This window comes from Montipora foliosa, unplaced genomic scaffold (assembly GCF_036669935.1).
Source record: "Montipora foliosa isolate CH-2021 unplaced genomic scaffold, ASM3666993v2 scaffold_133, whole genome shotgun sequence".
NCBI lineage: Eukaryota > Metazoa > Cnidaria > Anthozoa > Scleractinia > Acroporidae > Montipora > Montipora foliosa.
This window is the reverse complement of record NW_027179433.1, coordinates 28,981-41,489: the sequence shown is the minus strand read 5'-3', so window position 1 is coordinate 41,489 and position 12,509 is coordinate 28,981. Positions and strand designations below refer to the sequence as shown.

The 12,509-nt window shown below is 49.9% G+C and overlaps 9 non-coding genes and 1 pseudogene across 9 annotated transcripts; 3 read left to right on the top strand and 7 right to left on the bottom strand.

The window, feature by feature from the left end:
- The first annotated feature begins 269 nt into the window (after positions 1 to 269).
- On the top strand, positions 270 to 388 carry LOC137986041 (5S ribosomal RNA). The gene has a single exon (XR_011119496.1). It is a non-coding gene; the product is annotated as a 5S ribosomal RNA (ribosomal RNA).
- A 975-nt stretch (positions 389 to 1,363) lies between these two features.
- LOC137986047 (U1 spliceosomal RNA) lies at positions 1,364 to 1,527 on the bottom strand. Its single transcript, XR_011119502.1, has one exon. It is a non-coding gene; the product is annotated as a U1 spliceosomal RNA (small nuclear RNA).
- Positions 1,528 to 1,721: 194 nt separating this feature from the next.
- LOC137986054 (U2 spliceosomal RNA) lies at positions 1,722 to 1,912 on the bottom strand. The gene has a single exon (XR_011119509.1). It is a non-coding gene; the product is annotated as a U2 spliceosomal RNA (small nuclear RNA).
- A 267-nt stretch (positions 1,913 to 2,179) lies between these two features.
- On the top strand, positions 2,180 to 2,298 carry LOC137986040 (5S ribosomal RNA). Its single transcript, XR_011119495.1, has one exon. It is a non-coding gene; the product is annotated as a 5S ribosomal RNA (ribosomal RNA).
- A 976-nt stretch (positions 2,299 to 3,274) lies between these two features.
- LOC137986046 (U1 spliceosomal RNA) lies at positions 3,275 to 3,438 on the bottom strand. The gene has a single exon (XR_011119501.1). It is a non-coding gene; the product is annotated as a U1 spliceosomal RNA (small nuclear RNA).
- Positions 3,439 to 3,632: 194 nt separating this feature from the next.
- Positions 3,633 to 3,823, bottom strand: LOC137986056 (U2 spliceosomal RNA). The gene has a single exon (XR_011119511.1). It is a non-coding gene; the product is annotated as a U2 spliceosomal RNA (small nuclear RNA).
- A 5,639-nt stretch (positions 3,824 to 9,462) lies between these two features.
- On the bottom strand, positions 9,463 to 9,654 carry LOC137986053 (U2 spliceosomal RNA). Its single transcript, XR_011119508.1, has one exon. It is a non-coding gene; the product is annotated as a U2 spliceosomal RNA (small nuclear RNA).
- A 267-nt stretch (positions 9,655 to 9,921) lies between these two features.
- LOC137986062 (5S ribosomal RNA) lies at positions 9,922 to 10,040 on the top strand. Its single transcript, XR_011119516.1, has one exon. It is a non-coding gene; the product is annotated as a 5S ribosomal RNA (ribosomal RNA).
- Positions 10,041 to 11,016: 976 nt separating this feature from the next.
- On the bottom strand, positions 11,017 to 11,180 carry LOC137986045 (U1 spliceosomal RNA). The gene has a single exon (XR_011119500.1). It is a non-coding gene; the product is annotated as a U1 spliceosomal RNA (small nuclear RNA).
- Positions 11,181 to 11,374: 194 nt separating this feature from the next.
- Positions 11,375 to 11,531, bottom strand: LOC137986058 (U2 spliceosomal RNA; annotated as a pseudogene).
- Between the last annotated feature and the right edge of the window lie 978 nt (positions 11,532 to 12,509).

Genomic DNA, 12,509 nt, shown 5'->3' with positions numbered 1-12,509 from the left:
ATGCCCGTAAATGCTCACAGCGGACAAGGTGCTCCCAGTCTCATGGCCACGAGATATGGTGGTCCGATTACAATCCGTGCCAAGGAAGGAATGCCCAAAGCCAACCTGAAAGCGCGGCGCACACATCGATCGCCCTTGTACAGTGGGCAGCAGGACCAGAATTGCATGGCACTTGCGTTGACGGCAAGAGGACAAATGCACATTGTGCTTGCTCTGACCTAGTTTTTATTTTCCCTTATAACAAAGTTAATTTTCACGGCGAATTACTTGTCTACGACCATACCACAGGGAAAACACCGGTTTCTCGTCCGATCACCGAAGTTAAGCCCTGTCGGCGGGGTTAGTACTTGGATGGGAGACCGCCTGGGAATACCCCGTGTTGTAGGCTTCCCTTTTTCCTTCTGTACACTTGATTATCTCAAAAAATCTCAGTTTCCTTTAATGAAAGAACATTCCAAACCAGGTTTTTTGAACACAACATGCGAACGATATGTCAAAGATGTGACAAACAACAAAAACAAACAGGTGCACACGAGAAAGTGGAACTTGTATTCCCAAGGGAGCGCGTGCGCGCGAGATCTTATCAATCCAACGTTTATGACATGAAACGTATCTTTTCGTGTGAGCAAAGAACAGGATACGACAAGTAAAAATGCATGCACTGTTATGCATTAGATGGAAGTTAACCTAGCCCGGATGATATGCATACAACGAAGGCTACAACACTACAACATTGATCCTGCGAAAACGTGACTTACGTGACGTAGCGCACTTCAAAGTCTTACTGTTCCCTGCTCAACACGGACAGTACGTATTCAAAGGGCCGATAAGACACTATCCTGACCATGAAAGATTTACTTTTTATGATAACAATCCAATTAACTGATAACATAGAGAAACCACAAAGTGTTGGCCACAGAAATGTAACGCCAACTGATCTGGCGGGTCCTCAGTTACTCAATGCAAAACGGGCTCTCCAGAACGCAACATAACACAACGCAAAAGAAATCTATCGCGATGGAGCAGTACAAACACACATCCACTTACGTTTTCGAAACGATGCACGAGGATAAGAGCTCGACCCGCTGGCATTTTCTTGTCTCACTCGTCTATCGATGGAAATCGATGCGGCTGAAATAAACACGTCCTCTCGCTCTCTCTACGGCCAAGAATGAAAGAAATAAAATCACAGTTTTGCAGTGCACCAAGTACGGAACATTCACCTACAATTTCAGCAGTGGAATTCACAAATACAACTCACCTTCCTTAGTCCTTACACCGCCACCGCATCTCCTTCCCTGCCCTGCCTGAAACGTTACCAACAAACCTTCCCATTAGCCAACTTTGCCACCGGGGTTTGGTGCGGGGACTAGCGCGAACGCAGGTCCCCACTACCAGAAATTATACGCTCGAGTTACCCACATTTGGGGTAATCGCAAGGGTCAACCCAATCGAAGTGCAATGAAAGAGCCTCACCTTGAGAGGACTGCCTCCCTGATCACAGTGCCTCCCGCGTCAGGTAAGTATGCCTTTTCAACCTCTCCGGAACCGCAAAACGCAACTTGTCTGCGCATACCATGTGGTAATGGGGGTCACGTGCTCCTCGTCCTGTCGTGTCGTGCTGTCCACTCGCTGCTATGCTACCTAGAAAAGAGAAGAGAATGTGAAGGTTGGTTGCTTGGTCATTTGTTCTGCTTTCACTTGATTATTTCTTCCCCAGAGGGAAGTGGGCCACGCTCGGAGGTAGTGCTATACCGAGGCAACCCGTGGCCGGGACGAGGCAAGCCTCTTTTCCACGGCCCAGTTCCAAAAATCAGTTTAATATATGAGCTGCTCGATGAGCAGCGATCAGATATTAAGCTGATAAGAACAGATACTACACTTGATCTTAGCCAAAAGGCCGAGAAGCGATGCCCGTAAATGCTCACAGCGGACAAGGTGCTCCCAGTCTCATGGCCACGAGATATGGTGGTCCGATTACAATCCGTGCCAAGGAAGGAATGCCCAAAGCCAACCTGAAAGCGAGGCGCACACAACGATCGCCCTTGTACAGTGGGCAGCAGGACCAGCATTGCATGGCACTTGCGTTGACGGCAAGAGGACAAATGCACATTGTGCTTGCTCTGACCTCGTTTTTATTTTCCCTTATAACAAAGTTAATTTTCACGGCGAATTACTTGTCTACGACCATACCACAGGGAAAACACCGGTTCTCGTCCGATCACCGAAGTTAAGCCCTGTCGGGCGGGGTTAGTACTTGGATGGGAGACCGCCTGGGAATACCCCGTGTTGTAGGCTTCCCTTTTTCCTTCTGTACACTTGATTATCTCAAAAAATCTCAGTTTCCTTTAATGAAAGAACATTCCAAACCAGGTTTTTTGAACACAACATGCCAACGATATGTCAAAGATGAGACATACAACAAAAACAAAATAGTTCACACGAGAAAGTGGAACTTGTATTCCCAAGGGAGCGCGTGCGCGCGAGATCTTATCAATCCAACGTTTATGACATGAAACGTATCTTTTCGTGTGAGCAAAGAACAGGATACGACAAGTAAAAAATGCATGCACTGTTATGCATTAGATGGAAGTTAACCTAGCCCGGATGATATGCATACAACGAAGGCTACAACACTACAACATTGATCCTGCGAAAACGTGACTTACGTGACGTAGCGCACTTCAAAGTCTTACTGTTCCCTGCTCAACACGGACAGTACGTATTCAAAGGGCCGATAAGACACTATCCTGACCATGAAAGATTTACTTTTTATGATAACAATCCAATTAACTGATAACATAGAGAAACCACAAAGTGTTGGCCACAGAAATGTAACGCCAACTGATCTGGCGGGTCCTCAGTTACTCAATGCAAAACGGGCTCTCCAGAACGCAACATAACACAACGCAAAAGAAATCTATCGCGATGGAGCAGTACAAACACACATCCACTTACGTTTTCGAAACGATGCACGAGGATAAGAGCTCGACCCGCTGGCATTTTCTTGTCTCACTCGTCTATCGATGGAAATCGATGCGGCTGAAATAAACACGTCCTCTCGCTCTCTCTACGGCCAAGAATGAAAGAAATAAAATCACAGTTTTGCAGTGCACCAAGTACGGAACATTCACCTACAATTTCAGCAGTGGAATTCACAAATACAACTCACCTTCCTTAGTCCTTACACCGCCACCGCATCTCCTTCCCTGCCCTGCCTGAAACGTTACCAACAAACCTTCCCATTAGCCAACTTTGCCACCGGGGTTTGGTGCGGGGACTAGCGCGAACGCAGGTCCCCACTACCAGAAATTATACGCTCGAGTTACCCACATTTGGGGTAATCGCAAGGGTCAACCCAATCGAAGTGCAATGAAAGAGCCTCACCTTGAGAGGACTGCCTCCCTGATCACAGTGCCTCCCGCGTCAGGTAAGTATGCCTTTTCAACCTCTCCGGAACCGCAAAACGCAACTTGTCTGCGCATACCATGTGGTAATGGGGGTCACGTGCTCCTCGTCCTGTCGTGTCGTGCTGTCCACTCGCTGCTATGCTACCTAGAAAAGAGAAGAGAATGTGAAGGTTGGTTGCTTGGTCATTTGTTCTGCTTTCACTTGATTATTTCTTCCCCAGAGGGAAGTGGGCCACGCTCGGAGGTAGTGCTATACCGAGGCAACCCGTGGCCGGGACGAGGCAAGCCTCTTTTCCACGGCCCAGTTCCAAAAATCAGTTTAATATATGAGCTGCTCGATGAGCAGCGGTGAATGGCAGACCAAAGGTCACCAGTCGACAGACTCATCCAACGCCTGAGGCATTGGTCACCAGTATTAGGCGACAGAGGCGAAATAAAACTAAGCAAATCAGGTGGTACAGAGGGTGAATTAAGCAGGTGGCCCGAAGCGAAAAACGAGCTTGTTGGAAACATAGAGGCGATGACTCCATCCGCCCCCCACTGGCGGGCAAAATAACGTCGACGTCTCCGGGTTGAAAAACGCTTGAAGAGCAAGGGGAGGTGGAACTTGACACGGGCCTTTGCTCCCTCAATGACGGCGAGGGCCCCAGGTTGACAGAACGAAAGCGGTAGTCATTGCGGGCCAGCCAGATGTGAAACTTACAGGCACACAACAGGTAACTGAAGACTTTGGGCACTGCGTGAAGCTCAGTGGAATTGAAACCAAAAAGTAAATGGCGACGCTCAAGCACAGGACACATAGGCGAGAAATGAAAAAGGAGGGACTGTAGCCAACCAACAACACTTTGAGCAAGGGGACACACAAAGAGCAAATGCGACAGTGACTCGACGACAGGACCACAAAAACAAGCGGAGGAGACAGATAAACCAAAAGAGAGAAGACGCTCAGCAGTGTAAATCACACCATGAGCTACCTTCCAGGAGAAATCAACAACAAAGCGGTCAAAATCAAAGAAGTGGAACTGGCGCCACGTATCATACCAGTAAAGGTCCCCAAAGGAGGGAAAGAACTTAACTACACAGTGCGGTGTGACAGAGGAACAGGATAAAAGAAACTGGTAACCGACTTTGGCAGAGAAAAAAAGCCACGGAGGCGACAACGTGAGGGTCAGAGGATGCGAAAACCAAAGTTCCCCGGGAGGGGGAAAAAGAGCCACCAAGCGACTCCCAGGCCAAAAGCAAAGAGGAGTAAAATGGCGGTAACAGGGACCTGTCGAAGGCAGCGGGACGGGAGAAAACATCAAGAGAGGAGGCAGCAAAACACGATTGAAACCAGTACGACACAAAGGAGGACCAGCTTGACGAGGACAAAGTAGACCGTTTGACCCACTGACCCAGAAGCGACCAAACCTTGAGCTTAATGTCCACCACCGAGAAACCTCCCAGCGATGTGGGCTGAACGACCACAGCACGTGCAACGAGCTCCCGCTTGGTTTTCCAGAAGAATGAGAAAACAAGGGAGTTAAGTTCTTTAAGTACCCAGGGGGGCATGTGGACCAGGGATGCCACATACCAAACCCTGGCGAGGGCCAGGCAATTGATGACCAAAGCCTTGCCATGAAAAGACAAGGAGCGCTGACGCCAGGAGGAGAGGACGCGTTCCACAGCCTCTATCCGAGGCCGCCAATTAGTTCATCAATGTCATGCGGGCCAATGAAGACTCCGAGGATTTTAAGCTTAGAAGATGTCCAGTCGAGAGGGACAGGGGGGTCAGTTCGGCCAGCCCAAGACCCCAGCCACAAGCCGCGAGACTTTGTCAGGTTGAGCTTGGATCCAGAACCAAGCTCATACCTTGTGTAGGTGTCAAAAACAGCCCTAATGGAGGCATCGGAGGACAAGATGAGCGATGTGTCATCCGCGTACTGGGAAATTGGAGAGAGCGGTGAGGGCAGTCCAGGCAGCAAAGGTCCAGTAATGGCGGGATTTGCTCGAATATTGGCGGCCAAGACCTCAGCGACCATAACATACAGCAAAGGTGCGAGGGGGCAGCCTTGACGCACCCCCCGTGTGAGACTGAAAAAGTTTGAGACATGACCGTTAACAATGACAGCACTCTGAACAGCATTATAGAAAAGGCGGATCCAGCGCAGAAAGGAGGTTTGGAAACCCATTCTGCAGAGGGTGGCATGCAGAAAGGACCAATCAACGCGATCAAACGCTTTTTCTTGGTCGAGCGAGAGGATGGCACAAGGAGACCCGGATTGCGTGGCGTAATGGACCATGTCTCGGAGATAAGCGACGTTCTCACCAATATAACGACCGGGGACACCACAGGTTTGATCCTCAGCCACCACGGCATGAATAACCTTCAGGAGACGCCCAGCGATGACGCGGGCAGCGAGCTTGTAGTCCACACTAAGGAGGGAAATTGGCCGCCAGTTACGAGGGTTCAGCCGGTCACCCGTCTTAAAGATGAGAGAAATGATGCCTCGACGCTGAGAGAGGCTGAGAGTGCCAGCCTCATAACATGAGTTCAGGACGAGCACGAGGTCCTGTCCGAGCACCGGCCAGAATTTGACATAAAACTCCATAGGGAGGCCATCCAAGCCCGGGGTCTTGCCTCGAGCCATCCCACATAAAGCAGTATAACACTCCTCCGACTGGAGAGGACCATCACACTGTTGAGCCTGGTCGGCGGACAAGGTGGAGGTGAGGGCGTCGAGCAGGGAAAGAGCCACGTCCCCGTCAGTAGGCTCGGCACTAAACAAGTTAGAATAAAAGGAAGCAAAAGCCTGGCATAGGTCCTTTGAACTCGAGACCACTGTGCCATCATCGCATCGAAGTGCTGAAATAAGTCGGTCGGCGGCACGCTTCTTTTCCAGACGGAAGAAAAAGGCCGAGGAGGTTTCACCTTCCTCAACCCATTGGCCCGAGCACGGACTTGGGCTCCCCGAGCTGCCTCGAGGTCTAGGGCAGCAAGGGCAGACAGGGTAGAATGGTACGGCTCAACACAGGAGGTGAAACCGGCATCAACACGGTTCTTAAGATGCCCAGCTAGTCGGCCAAGGAGGTCTCGACACTGCGATGTTTTCTTTCGAGCGCTCAGCGCAATATTTAATTGTGAGGCCTTTGATTTGGCTCTTGCCCTTATCCCACCACTTAGCTAGTGACGGGAAGGACAGCATGGACTGCCTCCAAACGGACCAAAAATTAGTGATATGCTGGATATAGTCCTCATCATTGAGGACAGAAATGTTGAGCTTCCAGAAACTGTCCCAGGAGCAGCAATGTCTGGGACACTACAAGAAAGCACCACACCACAGTGATCCGAAAACGGACAAGGAATAATATCGCAAGTCAAGACTGATGGTAACAGGAGTACGGGGCACCAATGAGATCAATACGGGAGGCCATAAGGCCGTCTGAGCGAGTCCAAGAGAAGGCAGAATCGGAAGGATGCAGGTGCCTCCAAATGTCCAGACAACAGCAGGAGTCAAAAAGACGTTTTAAGGTAGCAGTACTTTCGCGGGAAGTGTCAGAGACATTGGAGCCCCGACGATCGAGGGCGCGGTCGAACACAGTGTTAAAGTCCCCGGCAAGGAAGGTCGGATAGGTGGGATCAACCCAAGACGAGACGTCGTCCAGGAAGTCGTCACGGGCTGGGTTGCGATTGGGGGCGTAGAGACAGCAGATACGAAACGGGTGCCCAGAATGGGTAAAGTGGCAAAAAACAACACGCCCAGCGGTGTCACACCAAGAGCTCGTAAGGGTGACCGTGGGGCGGAATAAAATGATGCAACCACAAGAGTGTGCAGAGCCAACAGAAGCAACTGCATTAAAACCAGATGAACGAAACCAGACTGACATTCACTGTCTGAAGAGCAGTGGGCCCTCTTGTAGGCAGACAATGTCAGGGACCTGAGGAAAGGAACGTAACCAGTGCAGAACACCAGCGCGCTTGGACGAGTCCCTGAGACCATTGGTGTTTAAGGAGAGGATAGAGAGAGCCATAACTGAGAAGAAAGAGAGAGACAGCACAACTAGGAGCGACGGCTCCGAACCGGGGCAGGGGGAGCCAAGGAGGGAAGGCCAGAATGAACAGCCCTCCCAGACTCCCTGCCCTTTCCAGACTTCGAGCGGCCGGGGACCGCAGAACCAGGAAGAGGTTTCTTCGCTTTCTTCTTAGACTTGACCTGATCATCAGAGGAAGCCTCAACATCCGAAAGTCCACGCTTAGTGACTGGTGAATCAGTCAGCTCGACCTCGTTAACCATTACGGGAGACAGAGATAGAACCTGTGGGGTATTTACAGGGGTTACATTGATGCCCGTTAAAGGGTCATCGTCACTAAATATACTTTGACTGTATTCAGTCTCATTAACTAGTTCATTATCATTCGTATCCATTTCTTTTCCATTATTACTATTATCCATTTCCATTTCTTTTCCATTAACTACAGCATTATTTGTCATTTCTTTTCCAGTAACTACATTATTACTATTATCCATTTCCATTTCTTTTCCATTAACTATAGTAGTATTGTCCATTACACCAACTACGTTACTACTAGTGTTAACATTGTATTACTCTGTGGCGCAGCCAAACCATCAGACGCAGCGGCGGGGGAGGCAGCCACCTGCACGCGCGTCGAGGACCCACCATTACCGTTTTAGGGAGGGCCGCACCCTCCTTAACATTTACTGGTGGCAGGAGAGGCCATGGGTGGAGTACCAGGGGGGATAACTCATTGTCCCTGAGGTCGGTGTGGGAACCCCAACTTGAAATACCAGGTTGCGTGGGGGCAGGAGGACGAAGGGTTACCCCCTCGTCCCCAGAGTCCTCATGGTCAGAGCTTGCAGGAGAAGTGGGAAGGTCCTCAGGACCAGAACTGACATCCAGGAGGGGAGGCAGCGACTCCGGGGGAGTGGCACCAACAACAAGTGAAGCGGACGGATGGGCGGGGGTCGCAGGCGAAGATGGTGGGTTCCCCCAGGCATTGGGGGGGTTGGGCAATCCCTGGCCATGTGACCAGGCTCCCGACACCTGCGGCACTTCCCGCGCAAGTCACAGTTTTTGGTGAGGTGTTCCCCACGACAGATATCACATTCGGCCGGCTGACCCACATACCACACCTTACATTTATATCCAGCAATGTCCAGATTACGAGGGATCCGGCCAGAACGAACCATTTTGATGATACGGGCTCCAGTGCAGATTGCAGGGTCACCCGGGTAATGCTGGTGCCTTATCGTCTCCACCTTCCCGTACGAGGAAAAGTAGGGCCGGAGGCGATCATCACTCTCCTCAAAGGGATAGTGATACAACATAACATTTTGAGCTCGAGGCCCAGCATACATGACTTTGCACTTAGCACCAGCTAAAGTGACAAAATCATAACCTTCAACAATATTTTTACATTTTGGGTCAGCGAAAGTAATCTGAACCAGTTTTACGGGAACAAACTGAATACTGTCAATCACAAAGGGGGTGAACTTTCCCTTGATGGCTGTAACAAGTTCCGCCCTGGGAACAGAGGTTGGAACATCGGAAAGGTCGAGGACTACTGTCCTCTTAAAGGCCGCAAGAGGCATGATGAAAAGGGAAAAAGAGAAAAAACAGTCCCCCCGGAAAGCAAAGCTCCCAGGAAGGGAACAGAAAGACTGGCTACCCTGGGTTATGGCAGGACGCCAAGCATAAGTCCCCAGGAGGGTCACCAGTAAAACTCAGGAATCAAAAATCTTACCACAAATCCCAAAAACGCTTGTCCCCACACTCCAATTCCAATACGGAACTTACGCGTACCACAAGGAAAGGCACGAACCTGGCAGATAATAAAAACCCGCGTCAGGTAAGTATGCCTTTTCAACCTCTCCGGAACCGCAAAAACGCAACTTGTCTGCGCATACCATGTGGTAATGGGGGTCACGTGCTCCTCGTCCTGTCGTGTCGTGCTGTCCACTCGCTGCTATGCTACCTAGAAAAGAGAAGAGAAATGTGAAGGTTGGTTGCTTGGTCATTTGTTCTGCTTTCACTTGATTATTTCTTCCCCAGAGGGAAGTGGGCCACGCTCGGAGGTAGTGCTATACCGAGGCAACCCGTGGCCGGGACGAGGCAAGCCTCTTTTCCACGGCCCAGTTCCAAAAATCAGTTTAATATATGAGCTGCTCGATGAGCAGCGTATCAGATATTAAGCTGATAAGAACAGATACTACACTTGATCTTAGCCAAAAGGCCGAGAAGCGATGCCCGTAAATGCTCACAGCGGACAAGGTGCTCCCAGTCTCATGGCCACGAGATATGGTGGTCCGATTACAATCCGTGCCAAGGAAGGAATGCCCAAAGCCAACCTGAAAGCGAGGCGCACACAACGATCGCCCTTGTACAGTGGGCAGCAGGACCAGCATTGCATGGCACTTGCGTTGACGGCAAGAGGACAAATGCACATTGTGCTTGCTCTGACCTCGTTTTTATTTTCCCTTATAACAAAGTTAATTTTCACGGCGAATTACTTGTCTACGACCATACCACAGGGAAAACACCGGTTCTCGTCCGATCACCGAAGTTAAGCCCTGTCGGGCGGGGTTAGTACTTGGATGGGAGACCGCCTGGGAATACCCCGTGTTGTAGGCTTCCCTTTTTCCTTCTGTACACTTGATTATCTCAAAAAATCTCAGTTTCCTTTAATGAAAGAACATTCCAAACCAGGTTTTTTGAACACAACATGCCAACGATATGTCAAAGATGAGACATACAACAAAAACAAAATAGTTCACACGAGAAAGTGGAACTTGTATTCCCAAGGGAGCGCGTGCGCGCGAGATCTTATCAATCCAACGTTTATGACATGAAACGTATCTTTTCGTGTGAGCAAAGAACAGGATACGACAAGTAAAAAATGCATGCACTGTTATGCATTAGATGGAAGTTAACCTAGCCCGGATGATATGCATACAACGAAGGCTACAACACTACAACATTGATCCTGCGAAAACGTGACTTACGTGACGTAGCGCACTTCAAAGTCTTACTGTTCCCTGCTCAACACGGACAGTACGTATTCAAAGGGCCGATAAGACACTATCCTGACCATGAAAGATTTACTTTTTATGATAACAATCCAATTAACTGATAACATAGAGAAACCACAAAGTGTTGGCCACAGAAATGTAACGCCAACTGATCTGGCGGGTCCTCAGTTACTCAATGCAAAACGGGCTCTCCAGAACGCAACATAACACAACGCAAAAGAAATCTATCGCGATGGAGCAGTACAAACACACATCCACTTACGTTTTCGAAACGATGCACGAGGATAAGAGCTCGACCCGCTGGCATTTTCTTGTCTCACTCGTCTATCGATGGAAATCGATGCGGCTGAAATAAACACGTCCTCTCGCTCTCTCTACGGCCAAGAATGAAAGAAATAAAATCACAGTTTTGCAGTGCACCAAGTACGGAACATTCACCTACAATTTCAGCAGTGGAATTCACAAATACAACTCACCTTCCTTAGTCCTTACACCGCCACCGCATCTCCTTCCCTGCCCTGCCTGAAACGTTACCAACAAACCTTCCCATTAGCCAACTTTGCCACCGGGGTTTGGTGCGGGGACTAGCGCGAACGCAGGTCCCCACTACCAGAAATTATACGCTCGAGTTACCCACATTTGGGGTAATCGCAAGGGTCAACCCAATCGAAGTGCAATGAAAGAGCCTCACCTTGAGAGGACTGCCTCCCTGATCACAGTGCCTCCCGCGTCAGGTAAGTATGCCTTTTCAACCTCTCCGGAACCGCAAAACGCAACTTGTCTGCGCATACCATGTGGTAATGGGGGTCACGTGCTCCTCGTCCTGTCGTGTCGTGCTGTCCACTCGCTGCTATGCTACCTAGAAAAGAGAAGAGAATGTGAAGGTTGGTTGCTTGGTCATTTGTTCTGCTTTCACTTGATTATTTCTTCCCCAGAGGGAAGTGGGCCACGCTCGGAGGTAGTGCTATACCGAGGCAACCCGTGGCCGGGACGAGGCAAGCCTCTTTTCCACGGCCCAGTTCCAAAAATCAGTTTAATATGAGCTGCTCGATGAGCAGCGTGGTGAATGGCAGACCAAAGGTCACCAGTCGACAGACTCATCCAACGCCTGAGGCATTGGTCACCAGTATTAGGCGACAGAGGCGAAATAAAACTAAGCAAATCAGGTGGTACAGAGGGTGAATTAAGCAGGTGGCCCGAAGCGAAAAACGAGCTTGTTGGAAACATAGAGGCGATGACTCCATCCGCCCCCCACTGGCGGGCAAAATAACGTCGACGTCTCCGGGTTGAAAAACGCTTGAAGAGCAAGGGGAGGTGGAACTTGACACGGGCCTTTGCTCCCTCAATGACGGCGAGGGCCCCAGGTTGACAGAACGAAAGCGGTAGTCATTGCGGGCCAGCCAGATGTGAAACTTACAGGCACACAACAGGTAACTGAAGACTTTGGGCACTGCGTGAAGCTCAGTGGAATTGAAACCAAAAAGTAAATGGCGACGCTCAAGCACAGGACACATAGGCGAGAAATGAAAAAGGAGGGACTGTAGCCAACCAACAACACTTTGAGCAAGGGGACACACAAAGAGCAAATGCGACAGTGACTCGACGACAGGACCACAAAAACAAGCGGAGGAGACAGATAAACCAAAAGAGAGAAGACGCTCAGCAGTGTAAATCACACCATGAGCTACCTTCCAGGAGAAATCAACAACAAAGCGGTCAAAATCAAAGAAGTGGAACTGGCGCCACGTATCATACCAGTAAAGGTCCCCAAAGGAGGGAAAGAACTTAACTACACAGTGCGGTGTGACAGAGGAACAGGATAAAAGAAACTGGTAACCGACTTTGGCAGAGAAAAAAAGCCACGGAGGCGACAACGTGAGGGTCAGAGGATGCGAAAACCAAAGTTCCCCGGGAGGGGGAAAAAGAGCCACCAAGCGACTCCCAGGCCAAAAGCAAAGAGGAGTAAAATGGCGGTAACAGGGACCTGTCGAAGGCAGCGGGACGGGAGAAAACATCAAGAGAGGAGGCAGCAAAACACGATTGAAACCAGTACGACACAAAGGAGGACCAG